Source organism: Eriocheir sinensis, unplaced genomic scaffold, assembly GCF_024679095.1.
Source record: "Eriocheir sinensis breed Jianghai 21 unplaced genomic scaffold, ASM2467909v1 Scaffold612, whole genome shotgun sequence".
NCBI classification, from domain to species: Eukaryota; Metazoa; Arthropoda; class Malacostraca; order Decapoda; family Varunidae; genus Eriocheir; species Eriocheir sinensis.
In genome coordinates this window covers 190,611-200,000 of record NW_026111957.1, presented here as the reverse complement: position 1 = coordinate 200,000, position 9,390 = coordinate 190,611, and the positions used below count along the sequence as shown (strand labels likewise).

Genomic DNA, 9,390 nt, shown 5'->3' with positions numbered 1-9,390 from the left:
GCGGGGAGGGAGAGAGAGGGAGCTTAGGTGGAGGTATTCGCCCAAAAGCTAGGGAAAGAATACCGGGGTGACCTGGTACCTGGGGAAACCTGTGGAAGGGAAAGTGGGGTGAACTTTTACCTGGTGAAACGTGGGGAAGGGAAACTGGGGTGAACTGGTACCTGGGGAAACCTGGAGAAACGTGGGGGAGGGAAACTACGGTGAACCGACACTAGGGAAAAACCTGCGGAAATCTAGCGAAGGGAAACTTGTACCTGGGGAAAACTAGGACATGTAGGGAAGGCAAACTAGGGTAAACTGGTACCTGGGGACACTTGGGGAAAGCTGAGAGAGGGAAAGTGGCACCTGGGGAAAACTGGAGAAACGTTGGGAAGGGAAACTGGTGAAAATTGATACCTGGGAAAACATGAAGAACAAGAGAGAGAGAGAGAGAGAGAGAGAGAGAGAGAGAGAGAGAGAGAGAGAGAGAGACAGTGGCGGGGGTCAAAAAGGTCACGGGCTCACGAGGGGCCATCGGGACTAATGACCGTTGCGATTGGTGGACAACAGGCGGGGCGCGGGACGGATGGGCGGCCGCTTAGCAGTGACGCGGCTGTCCCGTTCTCTTTCATTCCAGTTTGTTTTAGTTAGCGGTGAAAAGAGAAAGAAAAAGAACGGGAGGAAAAGAAAACGATGCTGCTGGGGAGAAAGAAAGAAGGAAAGAAAGCATGGGAGGGAAAGAAAACGAAGATGCTTGTGAGGAAGAAAGAAATGAACAGAAATGAAAGGGAGAAAAAGACGGAACGAAAACAGGAAAGAAGGAAGGAAGAAAAGAAATTAAAGAGGGGGAAAGTGAAGGAAAAAATGTCATGAGAAAGAAAGGAAATGAGGGGGATGAAAAAGAAGGAGGGAAGGTTTCGAGAAAGGAAAAAGGGAGAAATAAAAGGAAGAAGAAAGCTTGTGAGAAATAAATAAGGAAAGAAATGAAAGGGAGAAAAGAGGAAGGTTGAGAAAAGAAAACTAAAAAAAACCTGTGAAAAATGAAGAATGAAAGAAATGAGTGAAAAAAAGGGAGTAGGGAGGAAGGAGAGAAAGAAAGGAATGAATGACAGAAAAGAAGAAAGGAGAAAGCACAGGAAGAAAAGAAAATGAAGCTGCTTGTCAGAGAGAAAGAAGGAAAGAAGTGAAACGGAGAAAAAGAAAGGAGAGAAAAGAAACAAATGAGAGATAGAAAAGAAAAAAAGAAGAAAAGTAGGAATAGAAAAGGGAAGAAAAAAGGAAAGGGATATATGAAAAAATGAAGAGTAATTAAAGAAAAACCTAATTGGAATGATGGAATGGAGCGAAGAGGGACAAGAAAATAAGAGAAAGAAGAGATGAAAGAACGAATGAAAAGAAGGATAAAATAGAAAATATATCGAAAACAAGATAAAAAAAAGGAAAAGGGAAAAAAGATGAAAATAAAGAAAATGAAATAAAAAGGATGCTTGTGAGTTTTAATATTATTCTAGTTGATGTTGGCAAAAGAAAAGAAAAAGAAAGCACGAGAGGAAAAAGAAAAGGAAGATATAATAAGTTGTTTACAGAAAGAAAGAAACAAACAAAGAAAGAAAGGAAAAGAAAGAAAGAAAGAAAGAAAGACATTGAAAAAGAAAGAGGAAGAATGGAAAAGAAAAAAAGAAAAACATTGAAAAAGAGAAAGAAAGGAAAAAGACAGAGAGAGAGAGAGAGAGAGAGAGAGAGAGAGAGAGAGAGAGAGAGAGAGAGAGAGAGAGAGAGAGAGAGAGAGAGAGAGAGAGAGAGAGAGAGAGAGAGAGAGAGAGAGAGAGAGAGAGAGAGAGAGAGAGAGGAAAAGAAATGAAGGAAGATAAGAAAAGAGAGAGGAAACGAAATTGAAAAAAGAAACAAAGAAAAGAAATAGAGCATGGGAGAGAAAAATATGAAGTTTCCTTACATGAATATTGCTGCCTTATCATTTTTCAAGGTCAAGGAAGGAAAAAAATAACATAGGAGAGGAAAAGAAGAAATTCCCTGATCAGAATATCGCGTTTTTATTTTGTTTTATTTCCTGACACAAATTTTCACACACGCACATAAAAAGATAATGAAAATATAAAAAAAAGAAAACCAACCAACCAAAAACCAAAAAACAGAGAAAAGAAAATAATAAAAAACGTGAAACAAAACAAAAATAAAATGAAAACCAACCGACCAAAAACCAAAAACAAGAGAAAATAAAATAAAAAACGTGAAACAGAAAACAAAAATAAAATGAAAACCAACCAACCAAAAACCAAAAACAAGAGAAAAGAAAATAATAAAAAACGTGAAACAGAAAACAAAAATAAAATGAAAACCAACCAACCAAAAACAAGAGAAAAGAAAATAATAAAAAACGTGAAACAGAAAACAAAAATAAAATGAAAACCAACCGACCAAAAACCAAAAACAAGAGAAAATAAAATAAAAACCGTGAAACAGAAAACAAAAATAAAATGAAAACCAAAAACCAAAAACAAGAGAAAAGAAAATAATAAAAAACGTGAAACAGAAAACAAAAATAAAATGAAAACCAACCAAAAACCAAAAACAAGAGAAAAGAAAATAATAAAAAAACGTGAAACAGAAAACAAAAATAAAATGAAATGAAAAGGAATAATAAAAGAAATATATATAAAGGTAACCAATAAAGGACAAAGAGTAATATATTTGTGGCTTTAGAATCGCTTGCTCCTTATTTTTTTAGTATTAGCAAATTAAAAGAAAAATAGAAAGGAAGGAAACCAAGGAAGAAAGAAAGAGAAAGGAGGAAAGAAGAAAAGATGCAAAGGAAAATAAGGAGAGAAAGAAGAAGCGAAATTGAGAAAGAAACGAAGAGAGGAAAGTGAAAGGAGGAAATAAATGAAGGAGAAAATAAGGAAAATAAAAGAAAAAAAACGTAGGAGAAGAAAAATAATGAAAAATATAAGCGTAAAACTAAAGAAAAATAAAAGAAAGAAAAACCGTAAAAGAAGAGAAGAAAAATAATGAAAGGAAGAAGAAGATGAAGAAGCAAAAATTGAGAAAGAAACAAAGAAAAAAAATGGAAGGAGAGAAAAGGGAAAATGGAAGAAGAAAGGAAGAAAGGAGAGAAAGAAGTGGAAGAAAGAGAGGGAGAAAGGAGAGTGTGGATGATAAAAGGGAGAAAAAAAAGACGATGGAAGAGGTCGAAGAAAGAAATTAGGAGAAAAAAAATGAATGAGACAAAAATAAATGAAAGAAAGATACAAAGAAACAAACAAAGAAAAGAGAAAAAAGAAAGAAAATAGAAGAAAAATCAAGAACAAAGGAAACAAAAAGAAAAAAAAAGAATTTAAAGAACGAATCAAAGAAGAAGAAAGGAAATGGGAAAAAAAAGAAAATTAAGAAGGAAAGAAAGAAAAGAAAAAAAAGAGAAATAAATTAAAGAACGAATTAAAGAAAATGAAAAAAAAGGAAAATAATAAAGCAAAATTAAGGAATGAGTCAAAGAAAATGAAAGTAAATGGAAAAAAGGAAAAAAACATGAAAGGAAAAGAAATTAAAGAAAGCAGAAAACAGTATTACCAAAACAAAACAAAAATAAGAGAAAGAAAAGAAAACATATAAACAGATACTCATACCTCTAATTAACCACACTTTTCCATACCTATCTGTACATCTATACACAAGGGAGAGAATGTGGAAGAGGAAACGGGGAAAGGAGGGAGAGAAAGTAGAGGGTAAGAGGGTGGAAGGTGAGGGAAGAGGAAAATGTGGAGAGAAGGTAGAGGGGGAGGAGGTGAGAGGAGTACTAGAGAGTGGGAGAAGGTTGAAGGAGAAGGTAGTGAGAAGGGAGAGAAGATGAAGGAGGGAAGGGAGAGTAGATGGGAGAAGGAGGAAAAGAGGGAGGAGAGAGAAGAAGGTAGGAGGAGGTGGGAGGAGATAGTGAAGAGGGAAAGAGAGAAGGTGGAGGAAGAAAAGGAGAAGAGAAGAGATGAGAAGATGAAGGAGGAGAACGAGAGGGAGAAGAGAAGATAATAGGAGAGAGGAAGGGAGGATAAGTAGAAGGGAGAAAGTGGGAAAAGGTGGAGAGGGAGAGAGTGGAGTGAAAGGGAGAGAGAAAGAAGGAAGAGGAGAGGGAGAAGAGAGTAGGGAAAGAGACAAAGAAAGAGAGCTAAGGAGGAGGAAAGGGAGATGAGAGGAGGAGAAGGAAAGGGAGATGAGAGGAGGAGGAGGAGGAGGAGGAGGAGGAGGAAAGTGAGATGAGAGGAGGAGGAGGAGGAGGAGGGAGTAACATGCGGGTAGAGAGGGGGAAAGGAGGAGGAGGAGGAAAGTGAGATGAGAGGAGGAGGAGGAGGAGGAGGAGGAGGAGGAGGAGGAGGAGGAGGAGGAAGTAACATGCGGGTAGAGAGGGGGAAAGTAAGGCCCGGTGTTCCTTCTCCCCCGCGGGCTGGTCAATAAACGGGTACCTGGGGACACCTGGAGGCGGGGGGGACCGGTAGGGGTAGGGGGGGACAGGGGGGGCGGCGGAGGGCAGGTGAGGGGCGCTACTACCTGGAGAAAAGAAACTGGGGAAACTTGCTGAAGATAAAGACTTGGTAATTAGAGGAAGGTGTTTTGTTGCTCTTGGTTGGCGGAGAAAGTGTTTTTGTCGTCGTTGTTGTTGTTGTTGTTGAAGAGAAGCTTGATTGAGTGAGTTACCTGTACGAGCGAGATACTGGACAGGTAGTTAGTTAGCTTAGTTATGTTTTTTCTCTTATCGTTATCGTTTTCTCCAATCAAGAGTAACAAAAAAAAAAAACTTCTTCTAATTACAAAGTTTTTATCTTTAGTATGTCTTCTAAGTTTCTTTCTCATTGAAGCATATGACTGACAGACAAACCGACAGACGGGCAACGCAAGAGGTATGGATGGGCGGGATATCCAGACGGAGGCGGTGGCCGAGTGGTCAGCGTGTGGGCGCGGTGAGTCCGTGGACCTAGGTTCGAGTCCCACCGAAACACGTTGATATTTCAAACCATCGCCGAGTGGCGGAAGATTACCCACACGCTGCCCTGATCTTCAAGCAACCCTGACTTCAGCGACTTCGGTCAAGAGGAGCACCGGGGGTCAGCATGGGAATAGCAAGGGTACACCACGGCAGACAATATAAATAAAATTCGTCTGCTCCACCAATGGGCTGGGGTCGTCGAAGAGACGCCTAAAGAGAGAGAGAGAGAGAGAGAGAGAGAGAACAAAAAGAAAACATAACACACGCTTTCAAATGCAAAAATAAAGAATAAATGAAACATACAAAAATAAGTTAAATTAATAATAACAACATCAACCAGAACAAGAAGAAGAAAAAAAGACACGAAGAAGAACAAGAATAAAATGAACAATGAGAAAAAGAAGAAGAAAAAAAAGGAAGAACAGGAACAAGAAGACGAAGAAAAGCAAGAACAAGAAAAAGAAGAAAAAGACAAAGAACGAGAAAACTAAGAAGATAAAGAAGAAAAAAAGAAATGAAAACGATGAAACAAAAGAATAAGAAGAATTAAAAGAAATAGAAATAGAAAAAGGAGGATAACAAGAATAACCACGATAGGAAAAAAACGAACGAGAAAACTAAGAAGAAAAAGAAGAAAAAGAAGAAGAAAACCTACGGACAAACAGACTCTGGTTCCCACGAAAACGCCGAGGCATACAACTTTCTTCCGAGAACCCGATGAGAGGCGAAGAAAAAAATACACAAGGAGAAAAAAAAACTCATTTCCTAAATTCTTTACATGGAAAAAAGTAAATTGGAATAAAAGGGAAGGGAAAAAAATGTACGCACCGGCTTACTTCTCGAAATCAGTGGAACGGAAGAAAGAGGGAAGGAACAAGTAAAGAGGGAAGGAATGAAGGATAGGAAGGAAAAGATGATAGACAGAAAGAAAATAGGAAAACAAGGAATACTTTAAGGAGGAGAAAGAAGAAGAGAGGAGAAAAATAATGAAAAAAAACGTAAAAGAAGAAAATAATGAAGAAATAAAACCTAAAGGAAAGGAAGGAAAACATGGTAGACAGAAAGAAAATAGGAAAACAAGGAATACTTTAAGGAGGAGAAAGAAGAAGAGAGGAGAAAAATAATGAAAAAAAACGTAAAAGAAGAAAATAATGAAAGAAATAAAACCTAAAGGAAAGGAAGGAAAAGATGGTAGACAGAAAGAAAACAGGAAAATAAGGAATTAGAGAAGAGAAAGAAGAAGAGAAGAGAAAAATAATGAAAAAAAACGTAAAAGAAGATAATGAAAAAAATAAAACCAAAACCAAAATAAAAATAAAAGAAATAAAAGAAAACGTAGAAGAAAACAACGAAAAAAAAACGTATAAAAAAGATAAATAGATAGGTAGGTAAATAAAAAGAAAGATACACAGATATTATTAGAAAAAAATAGATAGACTGGTAGATACAGATAGACGGAGAGATAGATAGATAAAGATAGATAGATACACAGATAGATAGATAAATGGATAGACACACGAACGGACAACACGAAAAGAAAACAACAGAAAGAAGAAAGGAAAGAAAAGGAAAGATAAAAAACTGAAGGAAAAACAAAAAAGAAAATAATACAGCAAAACAGACACGAAAAAAAAGAAAAAAAGAAAGGAAAAGGAAGAAAGGAGAGAAATAGTGCAGGAAAAAAAAAGAAAAAAAGGAAAAGGAAGAAAGGAGAGAAATAGTGAAGAAAAAAAAGAAATAAAAAAACGTAAAAGAGAAGAAAAATAATGAAAAATAAAAACGTAAAACAAAAGAAAAATAAAAGAAATAAAAAACGTAAAAGAAGACAAGAAAAATAAAGAAAAGAAAAGCCTAACGAGCATAATTTCAAGAGGGGACCAAAAAAAAAAAAAAAAAGGTCCTCTCTAATTAGGAAGACAAGAGGACAAAAAAAATATATATATAAAGACACTTCACCTGAGAGAGAGAGAGAGAGAGAGAGAGAGAGAGAGAGAGAGAGAGAGAGAGAGAGAGAGAGAGAGAGAGAGAGAGAGAGAGAGAGAGAGAGAGAGAGAGAGAGAGAGAGAGGGGGGGAGAAGGAGGAGGAGGGAAAGGGTAACAGACGCCCATTTTCCTTAACAGTAGAGATAATGAGGGTGACTACGCCAGAGGGTCTCATATTAAAGAGGAGGAGGAGGAGGAGGAGGAGGAGGAGGAGGAGGAGGAGGAGGAGGAAGAGGAGGAGGTAGGGGAAGAACAGAGGAGAAAGAGAACCAGTGGAGGGAAAAGAGGACAAAGAGGATCAGAGGACGAGATACAAAGGAAGATGAAGAAGAAGAAGAAGAAGAAGAAGAAGAAGAAGAAACAATACAGAAAAAGTAGAAACAGAAAAAGAAGAAAAAATAAAGCAGAAGAAGAAAAAGAAGAAGAAGAAGAAGAAAAATAGAGGAAAATTAGAAACAGAAAAAGAAGAAAAATAAAGAAGAAAAAAAAAGAACGGCAGCAACAAACAAAGACAAGCGAAAGAGGAAGAATAGAAAAAAATAAAGGAAGATAAAAATAAAGAAAAAGAAAAGAAAGAGAAAGATGAGGAAAAGGAGACGAAGAAGAAGGAGAAGGAGGAGGAAGAGAGGATGGAGAAAACTTTAATACGTTTCCAAAGAGTTAAGAAAAATAAAGCAGAAGAAGAAAAAGAAGAAGAAGAAGAAGAAGAAAAATAGAGGAAAATTAGAAACAGAAAAAGAAGAAAAATAAAGAAGAAAAAAAAAAGAATAGGCAAATAAACAAAGACAAGCGAAAGAGGAAGAAGAAAAAGAAGGAAGATAAAATAAAGAAAAGAAGACGAACGAGGAGGAGGAGGAGGAGGTGGAGGAGGAGGAAAAGGAGGAGGAGGAGGAGGAGGAGGAGGAGGAGGAGGAGAGACAAGTTTTACAGAATACCGAGGAATTGGTTATCTATAAAGAAAATAAAGAAAATAGCAGAATATGAGTGTGTGTGTGTGTGTGTGTGTGTGTGTGTGTGTGTGTGTGTTTCCTCCTCCACCTCTTGTTCTTTCTCATTTCCTCCTTCTCCTTCTTCTTTTCCTCTGTCTCCTCCTCCTCCTCCTCCCAGGTCAGAGCGTCGCTACAACACACACACACACACACACACACACACACACACACACACACACACACACACACACACACACACACGCTCTCATACTCTGCTACTTTCTTTATTTTCTTTATAGATAACCAATTCCTCGGTATTCTGTAAAACTTTTCTCTCCTCCTCCTCCTCCTCCTCCTCCTCCTCCTCCTCCTCCTTGAGAATGCAGCAATTTTTTTTTACGAGGGAAAAAAATGCAGAAGAATGAATGGAAATTATGAAGAATAGAAGAAAAGTAAATGATAAAATAATGAAAACTCAAATAAAAAAAATAAAAAAATGAGAATATAAATATACTATACCAGAAAATAAACCGAACAAATATTAAGGAATGATGGAGAATAGAAATAGTATAAATAAAATAATAAAAACCCGAATAAAAAATTAAAATGAGTTTAAATAAAATAAAAAGGAAAATTGCGCGAAAAAAAGATGCTAAGGAACTGAAGGAACAGGAAAAGTGTATCGGTAGAATAAATGGGGGAAAGTATAAATAAATTAGATGAAATAAAAATAAATAAATAAAGAATCTGGAAATAAACAAAAAACAAGGAAATAAACCAAAGCAAGAAAATAAACCTAAAAAAAAGAAAAAAAATAGATAAATAAAAAAAGAAAGAAAAGAAAGAAGAAAATATACCGAGAAGAAATAAAGAAAGTGAACGCAGGGAAAAGTATAAATAAGATAACTAAAATAACATAAACAAGAAAATAAAAAAAGAAAATTAACAAGAAAATATGCAAAAAACAAACAAAAAAAACAAGAAAATAAACCGAGAAAAAAGTAAGAAATTGAACGAAGGGAGACAAAGCATAAATAAAACATAAAACAATGAACAAGAAAAAAAAATTGCAAAAAGAAAAAAAAAACGAATAAAAAAACCCCAAAAAATAAGGAAGCAAACGTAAGGGGGAAAAAAGTTAAAGAAGAAAATTAAGGAGTCAAAGTTTCCCAGCTGGAGCAAGACAAAGGAAGGAGAGTTCGAGGCCGGGGAAGTAAAGACTCGGGCGGGGGAGCGGCGGCGGGGCGGGACGGGACACAGCGGACGGGAATCTCGGGGCGAAATCCAGGTATTATTAGGGCAGGTATTGCAAGGCACTCTCGCATCTCACATCCACTATTTCTAAAGGTCAAAGAAGGGGTCAATCGGGTTCTTATCAACGTTGCCAGATTGTCGTACCCAGCCTCTTATATTTACCGACTTCCGGCCCAAAACCTAACTCCTGGGCCCCAATGACAAGATTCATTTATAGTTATCATTAAAATAGTGAGTTTCTGATGTTTCTTGGCA

At 36.8% G+C, this 9,390-nt stretch overlaps 1 protein-coding gene across 4 annotated transcripts in view; it reads right to left on the bottom strand.

The window, feature by feature from the left end:
* Positions 1 to 9,390, bottom strand: part of LOC126993435 (uncharacterized) — a 63,010-nt gene that overhangs the window by 32,365 nt on the left and 21,255 nt on the right. The window lies entirely within an intron of this gene.